Source organism: Pinus tabuliformis, chromosome 4_2, assembly GCF_031772625.1.
Source record: "Pinus tabuliformis cultivar Carrire ecotype Pingquan chromosome 4_2, CPIR1, whole genome shotgun sequence".
NCBI lineage: Eukaryota > Viridiplantae > Streptophyta > Pinopsida > Pinales > Pinaceae > Pinus > Pinus tabuliformis.
This window is the reverse complement of record NC_142304.1, coordinates 34155237-34178282: the sequence shown is the minus strand read 5'-3', so window position 1 is coordinate 34178282 and position 23046 is coordinate 34155237. Positions and strand designations below refer to the sequence as shown.

General features: G+C 35.8%; 1 pseudogene; it reads right to left on the bottom strand.

Moving 5' to 3' along the window:
- Window positions 1–4319: 4319 nt before the first annotated feature.
- LOC149168197 (xanthine dehydrogenase 2-like) overlaps window positions 4320–23046 on the bottom strand; it is a 168927-nt pseudogene continuing 150200 nt past the window's right edge.

Genomic DNA, 23046 nt, shown 5'->3' with positions numbered 1-23046 from the left:
AGATGTGAAAATAATGTGTTTCAGTCAGATGTAGGATTATGCCTCCTCCACAACCCTATTCTTGTGCTGCTTCGTTGAAATAGGCCCAGGGATGTTCTTTGTTTATGACTTCTGGTGTGATGTTCTGTGTCCTATTTACTTGTTCCTCAGCCGAGATTTCCAAATAACTCATACAGATCTTTGGTATAATCTGTGCCCAGACTATGTTTTTTCCCTTAAAGATAATGTTGTTCCGGCACATCCATATGTACCAGCAAACCAATAACGGTAGGTTCCGAGCTCTCAGGATTATTGCTGATTCCCACCACCTGTTCCAGGCAGATGGTATATCATCGCCATTCCATGTATATGGTATGTTTAGTGTGAGTAAGACTTGTGCCCAGATCTGTTGTGTAGTGGTACAAGAGAGGAAGAGGTGTTGATTCGTTTCCTCCTCTGCGCGACATAAAACACACCAAGTCGGTCCTTGAAATGCCCGTTTCCTAAGATTGGAACCAGTTGGTGTTTTGTCCATGATGATGTTCCACATCAGTAATTGAGTGCGCGATGGACCTTTTAACTTCCATATATTTCTCCACCAACTCTCCAGGAAATCCGGCTTGTGGTCAGCATGAATGATAGCATAACCATCCTTTGGGGTATAGTTTCCTTTCTTTGCTAATCCCTAGATCAGGTCATCCTTTTTGACGAAGTTGTCTATAATGCGAATTTTTGGATATTCCGGTGACGGAATCCGGCGGAAGAAATTGAGGTTAAATCTTGATTTGTTGCAGTTAAAATGGTTTTTTAACTGCATATTTGGATTCAGCACCCTGAAAAACCCCTGGGACGCTTTCATTGTGTAGAAACTAGCTATCAAACTTGCGATTCCAATAAATTCCTGCCGGATTTCGACCGGAAAAACCCGCCGGAAAGGCTTTCAAAAAGTCGCGTTATAGACAACTGCCTTTTTGACCCTTAATCGCACATGAGATTCAATTAATGCCTGCAAGTAAGTCATCCACTCCCTTTGCCATTGATCTGGGATGTCCCAGGTCTCCCCTGTTTGCCATGCTTGCTGATAAATAGTTGTATTGTGAGGGTCCCCAAGTTGAGCAATGTTGTGCACTCCATTGTGGTTGAGAAAAGTAATCAGATCCGGTGGAAGCTAGTAGGAGTTTCCACTGCCAATCCATGGAAACCGATGAGTTATATAATATATACAACTATTATAACAAAATGTAATACGGGGGAGGCGTGCTGGTTTGACACTGAGACCTCCACCCTTATATTTTAGCTACTAACCAATGTGACATGTGATGGCTATTGGAAACTCCATTGTTGCCATATATTTAAACCATAACCATTCAGTGGGAATGAATGGGGGAGCTGTGAGCTAGAGAGCCAAAATAACTATGACAGGGGGAACCTTGCATGACGGAACTTGGAGGAAGGAACCTTGACAATGAGGTTAAAGAGTAGGAATATTTTATGGGAATATTCTAGGAATATTCCTTTTCAAAATCTACGTGGAATCTAAAAGATTCTCTGAGGGGCCAGAGTTGCAGGTGACAAAATATAACTGAGTTTATACTCATTTTACTCAGAATTTTGCAAGGATTTCAATGGTGCAGTCAGATTTGAGATACGAGTAGTGGACAGGGGCCATGGAAAAAACCTAAATTCTTCATTAATTATTGGGCATGAAGTGCGAGAAAACAATGCACCTTTCAAAAGTGGATCATGTTTACAATAAAAAGTCTCAGGAAGATTAGACAAACCTGTTGATGTTGTGATTGTTGTGTTTTGAGTAGTTGAATTTCAATTCACCCCTAGGATTGGAGGTATAATGATGTAATTTTTCATGTACTTGCCTTTCTTTTTGTTGAGATGAAAGAAGTAGGCTCCCCACTATTGAAGAAGGGCTCGAAGAAGTAGTCCACATTGGACGAACTTTGTTATCAAACATTGGTTGGATTGTATTTATGGTTTCCTTTATGTTACTTCTTTTTTAAGTATTTACACATATTGTTTTTACATGATTTTTCATGTAACTATGAAAACATCATAGAAGAAAAGGTCTTGAATAATTCTAGTAGCAGAGGCATACCAGATCAATCTAACCCAAGCATGGATGAGAATCTTGTTGACTATGAATTGAATTATATTAGGTTGTAAAAACAATAGTTGAATGCTTATTTGCAGTTGCATATATTAGTTTGAATAGAGTTTCTAAGGTTGTCTTGAAATATGTCATACATTTGTGAATATGTGCCTATGAAAACACTATTGTCAATTGGTTTTGTAAGTGGCAACTAGATTTTATGGTCATAAAACTATGAGATGTTCAGTCTATTTGAAGGCTTGTGCATGAATTATTTTTATGTCATGTGGTGGTTGGTTGAGATTTCTATTCACTTAACTACCATAGTTCAAGTCTACCCACCTTTTGAGTTGACCCAATAAATATTGTTTACAATCCAAGCATGGACGAGAATCCAATTGGTGCTACATTAAAAAATCGTTCTTGTTTCTAATTCAAGTATGGATTAGAAGTTTATTGACTACACATCGAATAGGATTAGGTTATGAAAACAATGGTTTAATGACTATTTGTAGATGCATAATGATTAGTTTTTAATCAAAGCATGGATAATAATCTTATTGGTGATGCATTGAATAAGATTATGTTATTGTTGTTTGAGCCTTATATTGGCTTCACCACCATAGCTTGAGTCTACCTTCCTTTAACATTTGACAAAATCAAGCTTGTTTGTGTTTCTTTTACTTGTGTTATATATGGAACTTGTTTATTTTCATGACAAAAGTTTTGTATCATAAAAAATTAATTACTAATGTGTTGCATTTGGTGGCCTTATCAACATTGAAATCTATTTTCCTTTAGTAGGATTTATTTGTGAATATTTGCAAATGAAAAAATTGTTGTCATTTGGTTTTGGAAATGACCATTGTATCCTATGGTGGTAAGATTGTCAGTGGTTCATGTTGTTTAAAGGCTTGTGTAAATATTATTTTTATGTCATGTCATTGTTTGTTGAGGTTTCTCTTCGCTTGATTGTCATAGCACAAGTATAACATCATTTAGCATTTGATCTAATGAAGGTTGTTTATAAGCCAAGTATGGATGAAAAGATAATTTATAATTCATTCATAAGATTATGTTATTGTTGGTTGTTAGGATATTTATTGGCTTGACTACCATATTTCAGTGTGGTCTCCTTTAGCTTTTCACCAATTGAGCTTGTTTCTAGCCTGAGATGAATGAAAAGTTATTGGTTATGCATTGAATAAAACTAGGTGACAAAAAAATTGTTGAATCAATATTTACAGTTGTATATATTTATCTAAACATATTTTGCAAGGTTGTATTGAAAATTGTGATACATTTTGAATATGTGCCTATGAAAACATTATAGCCATTTGAACAGTGGTGTTTACACCTTATGGTCATAAAATTCATAGTTGTTCATGACCTTTAAAGGATTGTGCAATAATTAGCTTTATGTCTTATGATTGTTGGTTGAGATTTCTAGTCACTTAAATTCCATTCCCAATGTCCACTCTCCTTCAAGTTTTGGCACAACTAAAGTCTATTTATAATTAAAGTATGGATGAGAAACTTGTTGATTATGCATTAAATGAGATTCAGTTTCAAAAACAATAGTTGGATGCTTATTTACAAGTATATATATTAGTTTAAATATAATTTTTGAGGTTGTGTTGAAATTTGTGATACATTTCTCAATATGCGCATATGAAAACATTGTTGTCATTTGATTTTGGAAGTGGTAATTCCATCTTTTGGTCATAAGGTTCCTAGGTTCCATGTTGTTTAAAGACTCACGGAAGAAGTATTTTCATGTCACATGGTTGTTGGTGAGATTTCTATTCGCTTGACCATTATCACTCAAGTCTACCCCCCTCTAGTGTTTGATACAACCAAGATTTTGTCTAATTCAAGTATGGATGAGAATATAGTTGGTGATGCATTGAACAACCATGATAATTTCTAACCACAAGTATGGATGAGGATCATTTTGGCTATGCATTGAATGGTATTAGATTGTGAAAATGTCATGTGATTATTGGTTTAGATTTTTGCTCACTTGACTTCCATAGCCCAAGTCTACTCTACTTATGTATTTAACCTAATTGAGCTTGTTTCCAATCCAATGTATGAGAATCTAATTAGGGATGCATTAAACATGCAAGTATGTTTCTAACCCAAGCATGGATGACAAATGTGTTGGCTATACATTGAATAGAAATAGGTTGTGAAAGATATAATGGAATTCTTGTTTGTAGTTGCATATATCAGTCTAAGTAGAGTTTGTGAGATTAATTGTCATTTGATTTTGCAAGTGGTAATTACATCCCATGGTCTTAAAATTCCTAGTTATTCATTTTGTTGAAAGGCTTGTGCAGGAATTAATTTTATGTCACCTCATTGTTCGTTGAGATTTGAGTCTACTCTCCTTTAGTGTTTGAATCAATCGAGATTCGTTTTAATCCAAGAATGGATGAGAATTTAGTCAGTGATGGATTCAACAACCAGGCTTGTTTCTAATCCAAGTATGGTTGGGAAGCTTGTTGGCTATACATTGAATATGATTAGATTATGAAAACAATGGTTGAGTGGTTTGCATATATTAGTTCATATAAAGTTTACAAGGATGACTTGAAATGCATGCTACATTCATGAAAAATGTGCCTATTGAACTATGTCATCATTTGATTTTGAAAGTGGCAATTTGTAATGTGCTTTTGAGCCAAATCATCAAGTACGATGACAAATTTTATATAAATTTCTAACAAATATATCCTTCTACTACAATGTGCTTCTATGAAACTGTATGGTATGGTTGAGTAATGATGTGCTCGACGATTTTTTCACCCATGCCTAGTAAAAGAATCAAGGAGATAAAAGCTATCAAACAAATTGATATACTAATTATCGAGATTGAGGAGTAAGTAAATCGTCACAAAAGACCCCATTTCGACCAACAACCTTCTTGAAGGAATATTTGAGCGTTCTCATCACGTACTTATGAAAATCTAATGTTCAATTTTACTTGCAATGTTTCATAATAATGTCCAATCATAGAGTGCTTTAATCTGACTTCGATATTGAACCATAAAATTGCTTCAAATAGGAGACCCTCCAATTTAGTAAAGCTAATTTTGCCTATGTCCTCGTACCATAGGTATTAACAAAATCATGATGTGAAGCATGGGTGACATTCCCCTCCATAACATCTTCTCGATTATATCTATTTGCTTGAATGTATTCCTCTAAGGACTCCAGGTGCTAATATTTACAATTTCTAGAATTGTGGTTACAATATAAAATAACACATAAACAATACACAATTAAAATATGAAAATATGTAATTGATGCATTGATTATATGGACTATAAGACTTCGTTTCTTTTATTTTATCTTCAATAAGGCTTTATACAATTGTTTTTGGGTCCTTCCCAAGGAGGTCTTTCCAAGTCAATGATTTCAACCACGTTTTTAAGTTCTATATAAGCCCCATGTTAACCCTAAAACACCTTATTAAGCCTTGGAGATTGAGTGATCACATCTCTATTTTTATATTTTTATGTAGCCTAGAACCTCTCATGGTCCCATTTTACTATAGTTGTACACTTTGTCTCCTATATATATACTAAGGAGACCTATTCTTAAAATCATCAATTCTTGTCTTGTACATTTTATGCATTGTAAAGGAAGGTCCCCGCCTTGAAAATGTTCTTAATTATTGGTTTCTTATCATTTTTAAGGTGTAAGGCTCATAAAATTTGTATCAAAGCTTATGGTCCTAGGGTTTTGCTACTTCAAATAGGTCATCTTGGCATTTTTGCCATAACATTTTTTTTTCCTGAGAAGTTTTAGATGGTGAAACTTGGACCATATCGATGGGAAATCTTAGGGAACATATGGTTCAAATTTCAGATCTTGGTTAGCTATGTTTTCAGAGATAATCTCTAAGGAAGTAGGGCCCCTGAATGCTCTTGATATCAATTTCAAACAAGCAGTTTGGAAATTTCACTATAACATTTTTTGGGGGATTTCAAGCAATGAAACTTGGATCATATGTAGGAGAAATATCTAGGAATATCTATTTCAAATTCTGGATTTTGGTTCATTGTACTTTCAAATATATTCTCTAAGGAAGTTAGGGTTCTTTAATGCTCTTGAAATCAATTTCAAATAGGTCAATTTGGCATTTTCGCTTTTGGTTTTTCTTTTTGAGGGGGGGAGTGGGGAGTTCATAGAGTGAAACTTGGATCATATTGAGGAGAAATATTGAGGAACAATTAGTTCAAATTTTAGAGTTTGATTCAATATAATTTTGAAGAAATACATTGTGGAAGTTAGGGTTTGTGAATGATTCTAAAATTAGTTTCAAATAGGCCAACTTGGAATTTTTTCTATAACTTATTTTCTAGGACTTTTTAGACTATGAGATCTTCAAGGATCTCCAAAGACATACATAAGTACCTCAAGTACAAATTTCATATTTTAATAATTGGACATGTGGCATGCTATACAATTTTTCTAGTTGGAAGAGGCCAAAAATCAAGTTTTGGGAAATTTAGCATAACTTTCTCTTAGCACATCAAATTCTGGTCAAACCCACGGAATTGCAAAGAAGACATCATAGTATTACAGATCAAAGTTTCAAATTTAGAAGGTCTAAAATCTCATGGATATATCAAGAAAAGATTTTGTCATTCAAATATTCTCCAAATTAAGGTTTTAAAGGTACATAACTTACATGTGACCTAACTTTTGATTAAATTATCATTTTTTTCTTGTGATTGAAAGTTGTGACAAAGAGGAGTACTAGTATTATTTTCAAACATGCCTCAAAAGAAAACCATTACACTAATTAAACCTCCTGAAGGCTCATCCTAGACTCATGAAGAAAGTGAAACCTTAGAATTTAGGTTCTCTCAATTAGAGAAGAAAGCTAACTAAATGGATGGTAGTGCATTGGAAAATGTGGATTTATCAGCAAATGAAGAAAGCTTAAATGAGGTATTATGGATTAAATGGAAAATAAAATGAATGAAAACAAGGAATAAATACAAAATCCATGAATACCATGGAAAATATTCTCTTGGAGATGCTTCCTAAAAGGGATATTGAGATCCAAGGAAATCATGAAAATAAGGAGAACCATTGCACTGGAAATTAATGACCAATGGGAAATAATTTATCACAATTAGAGAGCACAAATATTGAACCACGTAACCATAATCATGAATTTTCAATCCAAGATGTGCATAATTAGGGGTTCGAGGTAGCACCACGTAACTACTATATTTTCAAGACTGATATGAGGAATTTTGATGGTAGTGATTCTATAACATGGATATCTCATATGGAACAATACTCTAATCTATACCAAGTGGCATCCTTACAAAAGTTAAATATTGTGTCCATGTTTTTAGAATAAGACCAACATTTATGGTATCAAATGATTTGCCAAAGGAAAAAGGATTATGTTATATATTGATCTATTTTTATAGAGGAATTGATAATACTTTATGGGGATATTAAGAACTATGCACTCTTTAGTCTATTGGTAAATATTTGACAAAATGGTCCAATTATATAACACATTCAATAATTCCAAAAGTTGAAGCTCAAGGTAAAGAATATTTCAAAGGATAATTTGTTAGTCCTATTTATGGAAACTTTTAAGGAAAGCATCAGTCATGAGGTGTGTCTACTTGAACCTAAATCTCTAGAGCACACTTTCAATCTGGAAATGAAAGTAGAAATATGGCCACTAGAAAAATGGTCACTAATAACTATAGAGAATATCATTCTCCCTCTCCTAAACTGACAAGGTTGACTCCTCAGCGAATGGATTGAAGAATAACAAACATACTATGTTTCAACTATGACAAAAAGTACAATAAGGGGTATAAATGTAGTGAGAAGAAATTATTCTACATAGATTGTGAAGATCAAGAAGTTGAACCGTCATAAGATATAGAGCTATAAGAGAATACTCCAACAATCTCTTGTCATGCATTGTTCGACATTAATACTTGACAAACCCTCAAGAAAAAAGAATATATATAAAAAAGGGGTTAAAATATTCATTGATTTAGGTAATACCCACAACTTTGTCGATTATAAATTGGAAAAACTTCTTAATTGCTTTGTACGTCCAACACCAAAATTTAAAGCAACGACTGTAGATGAAGGTACCATAAATTGTTCAAGGAAGTACCATAATATTAAGTTGAATATGGGGGAGAATTTGTTGGATAGTCCCATGATTGCAATCTAAATGGATGGTGTTGATGTTATATTAGGGGTGAAATGATTACAATAATTGGGAACCGTGGGCCTTAATTTTCAAGATATTTTCAAAAGATTTTCCTCAGAAGGCAAGGAAATTAAGCTTAGAGGTATCCAAGGGAACACAGTATAGTGATAAGCTCTAATAGCATGAAAAAATTGTAAAAAAATGGACACCAAGCTATAATTGCATAATTGTGTTTATTAGATGTTCAAACATTTATATCATTTTCTTCAATGAATCTACAAAAAGTTATCAAAAATAATTTTAAGGTATTTGGAGAAATGCCTAAGGGTCTTCCACCTACTTGAGATCATGACCATGCTATTCATTTACAACATGGAAGTCCATCACCTAACATTATGCCTTGCAAGTATCCAACTGCATGGAAGAGTGAGATTGAGCATATGGTTCAAGAAATGTTAGAGGCTAGCATCATTCAACCTAGCTAGGGTGATTTCTCTTCACCAGTGTTGATGGCGTATGTGTGTATATTACATATAACTCAACAAAATAACAATCAAAGATAAGTTTCCTATTCATCTCATTCATGATTTTTTTTTTTTTTTTCATTTTTAATGAGATTAAGAATTTTGTATTTATATGCAAGTCTACGCCTAAAACACAACAAATACATTAGGTAGTACACAAATATATCTTCAAAAAAATTCTTGAGCCATCATATCCAAAAGTATAAATTTTTCCAGAGGGACTACAAACTAAACAAAAAAAAAACGAGGTTTTGTAGGTATATACCTTACAAAATCGACCCACCAAATAACTTTAATGAATTAATAGATGAATTACATGGAGAAATTTCCTTTAATAAGTAGGATCTATGTAGAGTCTCCAAAATGTCTTCAAAATATCATCCACTTTCACCTTTATCGCCACCATTTCACTCACATGTCACAACTCCATAGCCATATAATCTTTCATTAGCCTCCATTTTCATAATTATATGGGTTACCTTTGTGTTTTCCAAAAGCTAATGATTTCTAGTATCTTAAGTGAATTTATGGTTAAAAATTAGAAAAATGACATATACTTGCTAATACTTAAAAGTGGCTTGAGTTTCATGACATGTGTAGGTCAATTGGAAGCTTCCAAGGCACCCTTATGTGGCCTCCAATGCTCAAATTCGAATTCCCTTCAAGATATGGAAGAAGATTTGGATAAAGGTCAAAGAGGATATGTGTCTCATCATTACCTATTTGAGTTGTAACTCTATGAGATTTTCTAGGGATCTAGGGAGAGAATAATGGACCTCCATTAATGAGGTAGCATCTTATATTTTTGTATAAATAGGAGAGCCTTCTCCTTTCAAAGGCATGTGAAAAGTTGGGGAAATGCTCATGTTTTGAATATAGAATTTGGATTTGGCACCATGCTCATGAGTGATGTTCACTTTGATTTGGTTATGCTTGTATTTGGAGCCTCTCAACTTTCCATCCCTCATGCTTTTAGATTGGCCATCTATAATGTGTGAGATTTATTGTTTTTCATAGATTGAGATTTATTGTTTTTCATAGATTAAGATTTATTTATTTCATATCTTTTCCTATGTGAGAGGTTAAGAGTGATTGTTTTTATTTGCTTTCATATCTAAAGGTTAAGAATGATTGTTTTTGCTTTCATTTCATATCGTGTGGTTTTTATTATTCATTTCATAGGATCCCGATTTGATAAGACACACATGATCCCTTAGAGTATATTTCATTTCATGCAATTTCATTTTTGAAGGAGTGGTGTGCTTTTCAATTCCCTCAAGTGTGGTAGATTAAGACTTCAATTCCTGCAAGTATGGTAGATTAAGATTTCAATTCCTGCAAGTGTGATAGATTAAGATTTCAATTCCACACACTATACTATAATTTCTTTTGAATTGATTGTTGAATTAGAATAGGTGAATTTGGTTTGTCGTTATTTGGTTTAGTAGTTAGATTGATCTAAATTGGAAGTTAATTTCTAGCATATATAGTGCATGCATGCTTCGCAAGTTTTACGAAACCCCTGGGTTGACAATTAAATGATAGGTAATTAATTTGCCTCAACATTTTGGCGCCATTGCCGGGGAAGTGTGCATAGGAACTAGCTTTCAGTCTAGAGTTCATTTTTCAGTTTTTTTCTAGATGCATGATTAAAGCATGTAGATGCATGAATCATTTAGCTGCATATCATTTTTATAATATATATATATATATATTTTTGATATCAACCATTTATGGACAAATGATCTAGAATGCAGATCAAACATTCTTTGGAGCACAAGGACTACATTGAGGAATGGTGTTGAAACGCGATTGCACCACGACATTCATCCGTTCTTCAAGAGATCTTTGTGGCAAATCTAAAGGTTAAAACGATTTCTCATGTTCTCATACACAATCAGGTACATTTTGCAAATTTGGATATGAACATTTTAGATGGTCTAATCCGTAAATGGCTCCATTGGAAATATTCATATACTTTTTTTTTTTTTCTTTTCTTTCAAGTAGATAAAATAGGAAAAATAAAATCAAGCTTGATTGCATTTTTTTTTAAGTTCTTGATTGCATTTTTTTTTTTTAAATTTTTAGACTTTAAAATATTTAGATTTTTATTTATTTTCTTGCATTTTTTTCATTAACATCATAAATATTTTCAATAAAAAAATTCATGTTTTGATTTTAAATAATTAAAAGAAAAATCATGTTATATATATATATATATATATATATATATATATATATGTTTTTAATAAGGAAAGTGTAAGTTTGAAATTAATTAAAAAAAATCAATTCTCTTTTTACTATCTTCATTTTCCAAGAGAATTGACAAATCGTGCGACCTGCAAAAAAATAAATTCAATTGCATTAGCTTAAAAAACAAAATCCAAAATTCATCATTTAAAAAAAAGAATAAAAAGAAATAAAATTAAAATCTTGCTTGAATAGGCTGCATATTTGGCTTCCAACAAACCATCTCAGTTGTTCCACAAAGCTTGAGCATGCTGATGTCTCATGTGCATCACATTGTGCAATACACTGTTTTAAAGTATCTACAAGTTCAGTCAAAGTAACCGATGCACCTATCTCTAGGCCATCCTCTTTGACTCTCAAAATATTTAGCTCAGGTACATGAGTAGCTGCAATCATAACTTGATAATGGATGCTTTTAAACCTTGTTTCTATACCAACTTCTGTATTGCCAATCACCAACTTTGCATCAGAAAACCTTGATTTCAAATCTAAAACATCCTGGAGCTTTAATGGACGAAACCAGGCCATACCTCTTGGACCTGTCAAATATAAAGGGTGAGGCTTTCTCGATAAAAGATCTGGCGGGAAAATGAACTCGCAATTACCATAAAAACTCCCATAAACTTCACTAAATGAAAGCGACTTATAGACAGGACGAGAAGTTCCAATGTCCTTGCTTTCATTGCCAACCCTTTCCCCACAATCACAAGGTTTTCATGTTGAAGGGAAAATGACCTTTGCATCTCCAGATGTATTTGTAGAAGCATTGTAACTGTACAAGGTATTATTGGTTTTGGAAAAAATACAGAAAGCATCAAGAATCAGTCTGTAACCTGTAACCCAGAAAGCCCGAGTGCAATACTTGCAGAGGAAATGCGTAGTAGCTTAAAAATGTCATTTTTGAAACATGATTTCTGGCCAAATGAAAGCGAATATTAGAAAAATAAAATGTGGGTTTTTCTCATAACAATGTCAATTATAAAATTAGGAATGATTTTCTCAAATTCGTAATAGAATGGGAGATATTCGGCGTTCTCTAGAGCCTTACTTGGCAAATTGCGTGAGAAAAACGGTTTTTAATTAATGCACAGAGACAGTTGTGGCCATTTGGTTTTCTCCTGCAAACAATCCGCCAAGAATCCGGCCTCCCTGATCTATAGGAGGTAGATCTGCCACATAGATGCTGAGATGTGGATCACTGTTTTCTCACATTGCTTGTCGTTTGCTGGATTCTGGCGAGGTCTGCCAAGAAAGGGGTGTTTTTCCAACAAAGAGTTTCGGTTCTGGATTCGGTGTAGAACCTTTTATTGAATCTCCCAGCAATTCGATTTATTTATGGTGAATGAACATTTCAGGCTTCCAGCCCATCATCATCATTGACAACAGTTTTTCCTTCAGACCAATGTTCATCCATCGTTTCACATATTTCTGATTCGCCTCCTCTTGAACAATCAGGCAAGAAAAATGACAAATCTAACGCAGTTGTTACAGCTCTCATTATTACTGCAATATCCACTCTACTTGCTAGAGTGTTTTCTAACTTGTACAAAAAGTTCGCCACTGGTAGGCATAAGTCAAATGAGCAAGACGATAATAGGCATCTTCTAACTTCAATCATATACAATAGGTCAGTTAATCAGTCTATATGTGTATTTTAGTTTGTATATATGTTTTTCTTTTATGTGTATTTATTTTACTTTTTAGTTTTGTAAATATTTCATTAATTTTTAGATTGTGCGTTTTATTATTATTTTTAGAAAATTTTCATAAAAAAAATTGATGTGAAATTCATTTAGTGATTGGAGAAAATTGAGAAAAAGTTGTTGTGATGGTCCACTCAAATGCACCTGTCGAAGCAAGAAAAAAAATGTTCTATTTGCTAATTTTTCTGGAAGAGGTATTGATCAATTTGAAGATTGGACTGGTTATTTGTTCATAACAAAAACGCATAGCTGTGTGTACTTAACTGTCTGTTCAGGATTGTAGCTACAGAAAATGCACAATTCTGCAGCTATGTATTTAACTCAATGATCTATTTGTCAATAATGCATTCTAATCAGAAAATCATGATCAAAATTTATTGGCTTTGTCTAATGATGATGTTTTCAAGCATGATGTAGGAAAGAAGAAGAACTATGAAGGCGCTTTATCCGCAGGATCAATTGATGAATTTTTTATTGAGGATTCTTTTGCAGGAATCATTAAGCATTCACAAATAATATTTCTTTATCTTTATGAAATGATATGATTCAAACATAAATTGAGGAAATTATTTTCTTTTAGAAATTGGATTTATTATCACAATTGTGAAATTGGACTAACCATTTGAAACGAAAACACGTCATGAACCTATTAATTATGAAAAATTTTCGTATGTACCTAGAGAAATTGATCACTTCTGTTTGAACACACTTACGTTTTATTGCAATGTTAGTGCCATGTTTATTTTTATATTCTAAGGGAAATCGGAGAATTGAAGGAAGCCAATTATGCATGATTGGTTTTCTACGACCAATTTCAAGAAACATGAACCAATTGAATCCATTTCTATCATCCATAAATGCCATCATTTTTCCTCTCCAAACTCACAAGCTATCCAAGCATTTTCTCTAAGCATCATCATCACCATTTTCCTTGCAAAGAGTAATTTTCCATTTATATTTTCATAATTTCCATTCATAGAGATATTCAGCTCGCTTACATGCTGATTTGTCATTTTTCTTTCCGTTCACCTGTTTATGCTCTTGTCATTTTCCTTTCCATTAAATAAACCTTGATCCACTCATTCATAGTCCTTCCAAAATCATCATTTCATACTCGCGTTAGATGATGGAGGATTCATTAAGGCCTTCCTTCTAACAAGTCTTGGCCTATTGACATCAGCACATTATCTAGGTTCAAGGCTAGAGTCCTTATTAGTACCTTGAGGCTTGTATGCATCAATGACAAGTTCTCTCGCTGATAATCATGGGAATACATCAATGTCCCTTGATCGTTAGATCTTGCAAGTGGCTCAACATCAACTCATCTATTCTCACTTTGCAAGATGTAATTAGGTATCTTGGCACTTGTTGACATTAATGGCAAGTTTGCCTCGCATTGGTTAATGACATTCATTAATGGCCGGTAATCCAATGACTTCTCTTCATGCTCGACAACAACACATTCATTTGCATGACTGGAATTGTATCATCGGGTTTGTAGTAGGTGAAGACTATATCATTTCAGCATTTTGCAGTAGATACAACATATTTAGCAAAAGAAATAAATAATCCACTTTCACCACCTCATCCACCATTTATCCAACCAAGAAGCATATGAAATTCTACATTCTATTCCATGATCCAACAACAGTTACCATCTCTCTACACATGCATAGTTTGTCCACTTCCTAGGTAAGTAAAGGTATGTTATTTTCTAGCTTTTTATCATAGAATTCCTTGAATATTGAAATTATAATTTTTGGAAAATACTTCACCATATTTCCTTTCTCATTTAAAAAAAAAATCCGTAAACACCTTTAGTTGGGGGGAAGGGACATCCATTTATTATCACATCCATATCACTTCATTTCATCCTAACATACTTGTCTTAATCATTATGATTGCATCATGGTTCAAAAGTAATGTGATTTTCAAATAAATGCCTAAATGATGAGCATATTATATGGCTGATTTATGCATTCTTAAACATGTTCAATGAATCTTGCTGCAAAAAAAAGAAACAAGGTATTGAAACACAAGAACCAATACCAATTAAGATTTGGTTGTCACACAAGAACCAACCAAACATGTTGCAATTCAATGTATGACAAGGAATACTTTGCAAAACAAAATAAAATTTCAAATTATATCAAATGCAAAGTTTAAGGACATATTATATAAACCAAGCTCATTAAAAACCAAATCATGATTAAGCAATGTAGTAGATTGCATGAGGACATGCAATAACGTCAGTTGGGGGGAATGTAGAGTCTCCAAAATGTCTTCAAAATATCATCCACTTTCACCTTTATCGCCACCATTTCACTCACATGTCGCAACTCCATAGCCATATAATCTTTCATTAGCCTCCATTTTCATAATTATATGGGTTACCTTTGTGTTTTCCAAAAACTAATGATTTCTAGTATCTTAAGTGATTTTATGGTTAAAAATTAGAAAAATGACATATACTTGCTAATACTTAAAAGTGGCTTGAGTTTCATGACATGTGTAGGTCATTTGGAAGCTTCCAAGGCACCCTTATGTGGCCTCCAATGCTCAAATTCGAATTCCCTTCAAGATATGGAAGAAGATTTGGATAAAGGTCAAAGAGGATATGTGTCTCATCATTACGTATTTGAGTTGTAACTCTATGAGATTTTCTATGGATCTAGGGAGAGAATAATGGACCTCCATTAATGAGGTAGCTTCTTATATTTTTGTATAAATAGGAGAGCCTTCTCCTTTCAAAGGCATGTGAAAAGTTGGGGAAATGCTCATGTTTTGAATATAGAATTTGGATTTGGCACCATGCTCATGAGTGATGTTCACTTTGATTTGGTTATGCTTGTATTTGGAGCCTCTCAACTTTCCATCCCTCATGCTTTTGGATTGTCCATCTATAATGTGTGAGATTTATTGGTTTTCATAGATTGAGATTTATTGTTTTTCATAGATTAAGATTTATTTATTTCATATATTTTCTTGTGTGAGAGGTTAAGAGTGATTGTTTTTATTTTCTTTCATATCTAGAGGTTAAGAATGATTGTTTTTGCTTTCATTTCATATCATGTGGTTTTGATTATTCATTTCATAGGATCCTGATTTGATAATGCACACATGATCCCTTAGAGTAGATTTCATTTCATGCAATTTCATTTTTGAAAGAGTGGTGTGCTTTTCAATTCCGCAAGTGTGGTAGATTAAGACTTCAATTCCTGCAAGTGTGGTAGATTTCAATTCCTGCAAGTGTGATAGATTAAGATTTCAATTCCACACACTGTACTATAATTTCTTTTGAATTGATTGTTGAATTAGAATAGGTGAATTTGGTTTGTCGTTATTTGGTTTAGTAGTTAGATTGATCTAAATTGGAAGTTAATTTCTAGCATATATAGTGCACGCATGCTTCACAAGTTTTACGAAGACATTCCCAAAAAAATCTGTAGAACACATGAAGGTCATTATGAGTTTTTGGTTATGCCATTTGTGTTGAAAAGGGTAACTAGGTCTAGTCTTCATAATTATCATTGTACTTGTGTCTTTATGTATTTTATATAAAAAGAAAAAGAAGATTTTTTTTTTTTTTTTTACTATTATTGTTTCATTAGTTAAGCATTTTCTTCATGCTTCTAGGATTTATTGAGTCCAACAGTCAAAGTCCTATTTGGACTTCTTGTAAAGAAAAAGGAAAAAAAAGAAAATTAAAAAATGTAATTTGGGTCAATTCACCTCAAGAAGCCAAGTTGGCCTTCTTGGATGAAATTCATCCCACTCAAAAGGCATGTCTTTTCTCATATGATAATAAATATATATTGGCATACATCCTCCACCCAAATGTCAAGAAATTTGGTGCTCTTTTTGTGATGAATTCTGAGGTAGAGAGATGCAAATTTCAAAGTCTATTTCAGGTTTGTGAAGGAATGCAAGTACATAAGGATATACATTTGGAAAGTAATGCAAACATTTCTATTGAGATTATCTAAAATGATGCAAGTTCTTTCTGTTATCACTCAGGTTGTTCCCTTTGACTCCCAAGGGAATACGGCCGAGGTAACCACAAACCAATCTTTGGACTGCAGGTCCTAGCCTACCTGCAATCAGAGAGGGCTCTCTCTTTATAATTTAACTTTGTTGATGATGGTTTTAGGCTAGTTATTGAGTTCAAGGGGTTTTGTTTAAGTTTGGTGGGAAGGATGATGCTTTCAAGTAGAGAGGAAATGTATAGTATGATAAGTTCAAACCATTTGGAGTGGAGTCATGGAGCGGGACTGCTGGTGCGTTTTCTTGGTCACAAGAGGAATATGGAGCAAGACAGTTACACATGAAACAACTTTCAAGCTAAATGGAGATGGATTGAAGGCTAAGGAATGAGAGGCAGTTAAGAATCTCTCTTTCAGCTTAACAGAGGGAAGGTGAATGAGCTCTATCTAGGAGCAATAAAGAATCCCTAGATAACTGTCAAACATGAATGAAACAGAGCAAATACGAGCCATGAGGAATTCATATTTATGCCTGAATCAGAAGAAAACATATAGAAGTCACAAAAACTGAGCATAGAGTGCAGCCACGCAAATTCTAAACTAATCTTTCTTTCTGTAACTTAGATGGTGATATATGTATGATAAAACATATATGAATTTAAAACAGAGATAAGAAACACCTATTGAGTCATGTTGCAGCACAAGAATTTCATATTCATTCTTCAAAACATTAATAGCACAGTAGACAGTCCATCCTCCAAACTTTTCAGCAGTCTTTGATTAATGAAAACATCAAGTATACAGAGCAAGTCTCTCTTGGAGCTATACAACCAACCAACCCCTTAAACAGTGAATTAGGGTGGTTTTATAAGTAAAATATCTACAAAAATCTGATCTCAGACAGATCTGTTGTAATAAGTGTCTTTAACCTAACATATGTCTGAAATAAATGCAAGAAAATATCTTCGAGCTATGCTGGGGGCAGCTGTATCAAAAAAGAGTTAATGTGTTGTCTTTATGGCTCTGTGCTGATCACTTAGCCATAACTGTGCTTTGGGTTTTGATCCATTGCTGTTCGGTGGCTTTAAATGCTTTGACCGTGATCGAAGAGATTTGATGGGCTTTTACCGCTTTCTTTGACTTTGTTGGAGGCCATTCAATGTTCACCTGCTTTGGGAAATAAAGATTTCCATTGAAAACATTTGACTGATGCTCTTTACCGCTTCCTTGATATGCTTTGGCACTGAATGTGCACCTTTTCTCACCTCTGATACTCTTTAAACTGTTCCATCGACCTTTCATGGTTGCTATTCGACCCTCTGCTTGCTTTAGAACTGTCTTTGCCCCTTTTCCGAATCCTGCGCGAAGAAATTCTTGTTATTTTGCGACTTTCGAACCCTGCTGGTAGCCGCGCCATGAGGGGGCTTCCATTTTGGCATATTTCCCTTAATTGCACATCAAAAACTGCCTCGGTTCTTCATTCCAGCCATCCGTTGTGCAGATTTCGCGCTTCACTCTTTTTGATGATGACGTAGCGGTGGGTCCCAGTACGGCGGTGACGTGGCAGGGTGACGTCAACAGTACGGCCGGGTGACGTGGCAGTACGGTGGGGGTGATGACGTGGCAGTACGGTGGTAGCGACGTGGCAAGGACATGGTGGCAGGAAGTCGACGCAGGATGATGATGTCATGATGACGTGGTGCTGACGTCATATAGGGGAAGCGGTTTGTGGTTTCATATCACACCACTTTAGCGTAGAAGTGGTTTCGGTGGAGGGGGCTCCGCCACAGCCGGGAGGGCGACATGTGGCGGGGGTACAACGGGAAAACCGCCCATCCCCCGTCCCTAACCATCCGCCGCCTTATCCGTCCCGTCGGCCGTTAGATTTGGCCCATCCAAGATCTACGGTGGGCGGGTATTTTCCTGTCCCGACATGCCGAGGGTTAACGTCCGGGGGATGGACGGTTTTCCCGTCGTACCCCGCCATGTGTCGCCCTCCCGGTTGTGGCGGAGCCCCCTCCACCGAAACCGCTTCTACGCTAAAGCGGTGCGATATGAAACCACAAACCGCTTCCCCTATGTGACGTCAGCACCACGTCATCATGACGTCATCATCCTGCGTCGACCTCCTGCCACCATGTCCTTGCCACGTCTTTGCCACGTCGCTGCCACCGTACTGCCACGTCATCACCCCCACCGTACTGCCACGTCACCCAGCCGTACTGCTGACGTCACCCTGCCACGTCACCACCGTACTGGGACCCACCGCTGATGTCATGCTGACGTCATCATCAAAAAGAGAGAAGCACAAAATCTGCACAACGGATGCCCGGAATGAAGAACCGAGGCAGTTTTTGATGCACGATTAAGGGAAATAGGCCAAAATGGAAGCCCCCTCATGGCGCGGCTACCAGCAGGGCCCGAAAGTCGCAAAATAACAAGAATTTCTTCGCGCAGGATTCGGAAAAGGGGCAAAGACAGTTCTAAAGCAAGCAGAGGGCCGAATAGCAGCCATGAAAGGTCGATGGAACAGTTTAAAGAGTATCAGAGGTGAGAAAAGGTGCACATTCAGTGCCAAAGCATATCAAGGAAGCGGCAAAGAGTATCAGTCAAATGTTTTTAATGGAAATCTTTATTTCCCAAAGCAGGTGAACATTGAATGGCCTCCAACAAAGTCAAAGAAAGCGGTAAAAGCCCATCAAAGCTCTCCGATCACAGTCGAAGCATTTAAAGCCACCGAACAGCAATGGATCAAAACCCAAAGCACAGTTATGGCTAAGTGATCAGCACAGAGCCATAAAGACAACACATTAACTCTTTTTTGATACAGCTGCCCCCAGCGCAGCTCGAAGATATTTTCTCGCATTTATTTCAGACATATGTTAGGTTAAAGACACTTATTACAACAGATCTGTCTGAGATCTGATTTTTGTAGATATTTTACTTATAAAACCACCCTAATTCACTGTTTAAGGGGTTGGTTGGTTGTATAGCTCCAAGAGAGACTCGCTCTGTATACTTGATGTTTTCATTAATCAAAGACTGCTGAAAAGTTTGGAGGATGGACTGTCTACTGTGCTATTAATGTTTTGAAGAATGAATATGGAATTCTTGTGCTGCAACATGACTCAATAAGTGTTTCTTATCTCTGTTTTAAATTCATATATGTTTTATCATACATATATCACCATCTAAGTTACAGAAAGAAAGATTAGTTTAGAATTTGCGTGGCTGCACTCTATGCTCAGTTTCTGTGACTTCTATATGTTTTCTTCTGATTCAGGCATAAATATGAATTCCTCATGGCTCGTATTTGCTCTGTTTCATTCATGTTTGACAGTTATCTAGGGATTCTTTATTGCTCCTAGATAGAGCTCATTCACCTTCCCTCTGTTAAGCTGAAAGAGAGATTCTTAACTGCCTCTCATTCCTTAGCCTTCAATCCATCTCCATTTAGCTTGAAAGTTGTTTCATGTGTAACTGTCTTGCTCCATATTCCTCTTGTGACCAAGAAAACGCACCAGCAGTCCTACTCCATGACTCCACGCCCAATGGTTTGAACTTATCATACTATACATTTCCTCTCTGCTTGAAAGCATCATCCTTCCCACCAAACTTAAACAAAACCCCTTGAACTCAATAACTAGCCTAAAACCATCATCAACAAAGTTAAATTATAAAGAGAGAGCCCTCTCTGATTGCAGGTAGGCTAGGACCTGCAGTCCAAAGATTGGTTTGTGGTTACCTCGGCCGTATTCCCTTGGGAGTCAAAGGGAACAACCTGAGTGATAACATAATGGCGACTCCGCTGGGGAACAATGAATTTTCCAATTGCTGTATATTCCTTAAAACTACAGATGAAGCCTGAATGTCAGCCAGGGAGCCTTTGAAACTGTTCTTGCTTTGCATTTACAGGAGTAAATAAATGCTGCTTCAGTCAATCTTCATGCTAGTTTTAAGTTATACATAGTCATTCCAACATTTGATCAGTTCCTTGCTAATTCTAAAAACATTCACAGAAAATACCAAAACAGGTTCAGAATCTGGCTCCCAAAAGAAACTCACGTTATACAAGGTCAAATCCAGACCCAAATCCCCCAGTTGCTTTTGAAAATCCCAATTTGATCCAAAGAAACCTTAGGAAGCTAGAACGAAGAGAAGATTTTGTTGATTCTAGCCCTGAAACAGTTCAGCCAAGCTGTGTTCCAACCCCTGTCAAGGTTTTATTTCATTCAACCCCCACTTCCCCTTGTTCATCATCCACCTCTCAAAGCACTCCTTCCACATCTCCATTCATTGCACATACTACCATTACCACCACTGTTGTTACAGCTGTTCCGGCTGTTCCTATTGTTCCACTTATCCCTGTGAATATGGCGAATAGATATGCACCCCTGCAATTACCTGCTAATCCAGGGGCTATGCCTCAGGATTATCAAACTAAAATCACATATTTTGATGGAACTAGTTCTTGCACATCCCTCCAGCATACCAAGAAGATGCAAGACTATTTTGAGAACTACGAGATAGATGATGATAGCGTGAGAATGAAAATTTTTGTCCAAAGTTTGACAGGTGATGTTAGGACTTGGTTTAGAGCACTCACAGCCAATTCCATAGCAGACCCAGAAGCCTTATACCAGTCATTTATCAACAGATGGGAGAAAAAGAAATACCCCTTGCATATATTATCTGAATATGACACCATCAAAAGAGGCCCTCAAGAGTCTGTCTTGGACTATTGTGCAAGATTCAATAATGTTTATAATGCAATACCACAAAATTTAAGACCTCCACCTGATCTTGCTTTGTATAAATTCCCTGATGGTTTTGACACTGACATGGCTTATCAGTTGAGGGAAAGAGCCCCTCAAACCCTTGCAGACATGCAAAATGTTGCTGTTAGCGTAGAGGCAAATCTAATTGCCAAAAGAAACAGAGCTAGAACTGAGAGAAGAACCACCTTTAAGGAAGAACCCTCAGCCTTAGACCAAAAGCTGGATGCTATTATCAGTGGCATGCACAGGCTGGGAGACAGAGTGGAGAGTGTGGAGAGGAAGTCATCATGGGAAGGACAACAACCTAATACCATAAGGAACCCAAATTTCCGGAAAACTCAGAACACAAATGCTGGTAGGTCTAGCCCAGACCATGATGTAAGGCCTCCTTTTCATGAAAATTATGCTGAAGCATCTACATCTAGTGAACAGACAGAAGACACTCACATGAACTTGGTGGATTTGAAGGCTGAGCAACAAATTTTCCTAACCCAAGCAGACCAAGATGAGCATGACTTTAATCAATTTCAAACTAAGTCTGGTGAGTCTTTTGACTTTAAACAGGGTTATGATTCAGCTGTTTACGAGGTCCACAAACAGTATAAGCTGAGGACAAGAACCATAGATGTGCCCGAAAAGGTTAAACCAAGTGATACCAAACAGCCTAAGAAGATCAAAGAAAAGGCTGCCCTCATAGAAACTGCTGATAAATCAATTCCAAATCCAAAGGATGTCACCGTAGAGGAGGTCACAGACATGCAGTCCTCTAATGATCAACCTCTGCCACCTTCTTTCTCAAAAGAAGATTTGAACTGCTATCCTAAAAAACTTTCCAAATCAGAAATAGTTCAAGAAATCAACGAAGAACAAGAAAAAACCACTGAAAGTGCAATTGAAAAGGGAAAATCTGCCAGTCACAATACTAAATCACAGTCAGAAAAACCTTTCGATTTAGAGGCAGAAATAGGTAAACTGAAAATATCCATCCCTTTATCTGAACTTGCCAAACATGACATCTATAGGCAGCAAATCAAAAGATCACTGCAAATGCCAGAAAATAGGGATGATGTGAATGTATTAGATGATCAACCTGAGCTCCTTTTCGGTCCTGAAGTCAATGGTAAAACAGGACATGGAGCTGTGTTACCATTCTATGTCAGCTTGCACATTCATGATAAAGTATTGCATAATGCTATGTTTGACTCAGGTGCCTCACACAACCTTATGCCCAAAGCTGTAATGGAGAAGCTAAACCTTGATGTTACAAGACCCTACAAAGACTTATTTTCCTTTGACTCAAGTCAGGTCAAGTGTTTAGGCTTAATCAAAGACTTATGTGTCTCCTTAGTCCAATATCCAAACAAGACAATCCTCATGGATGTGGTGGTTGCTGACATTCCACCAAAGTATGGCATGCTATTATCAAGATCTTGGGGAGCAAAACTCCAAGGATCTCTCCAACTAGACCTCTCATATGCCACTATATCTGTCTTTGGGCAACCAAAGAGACTGTA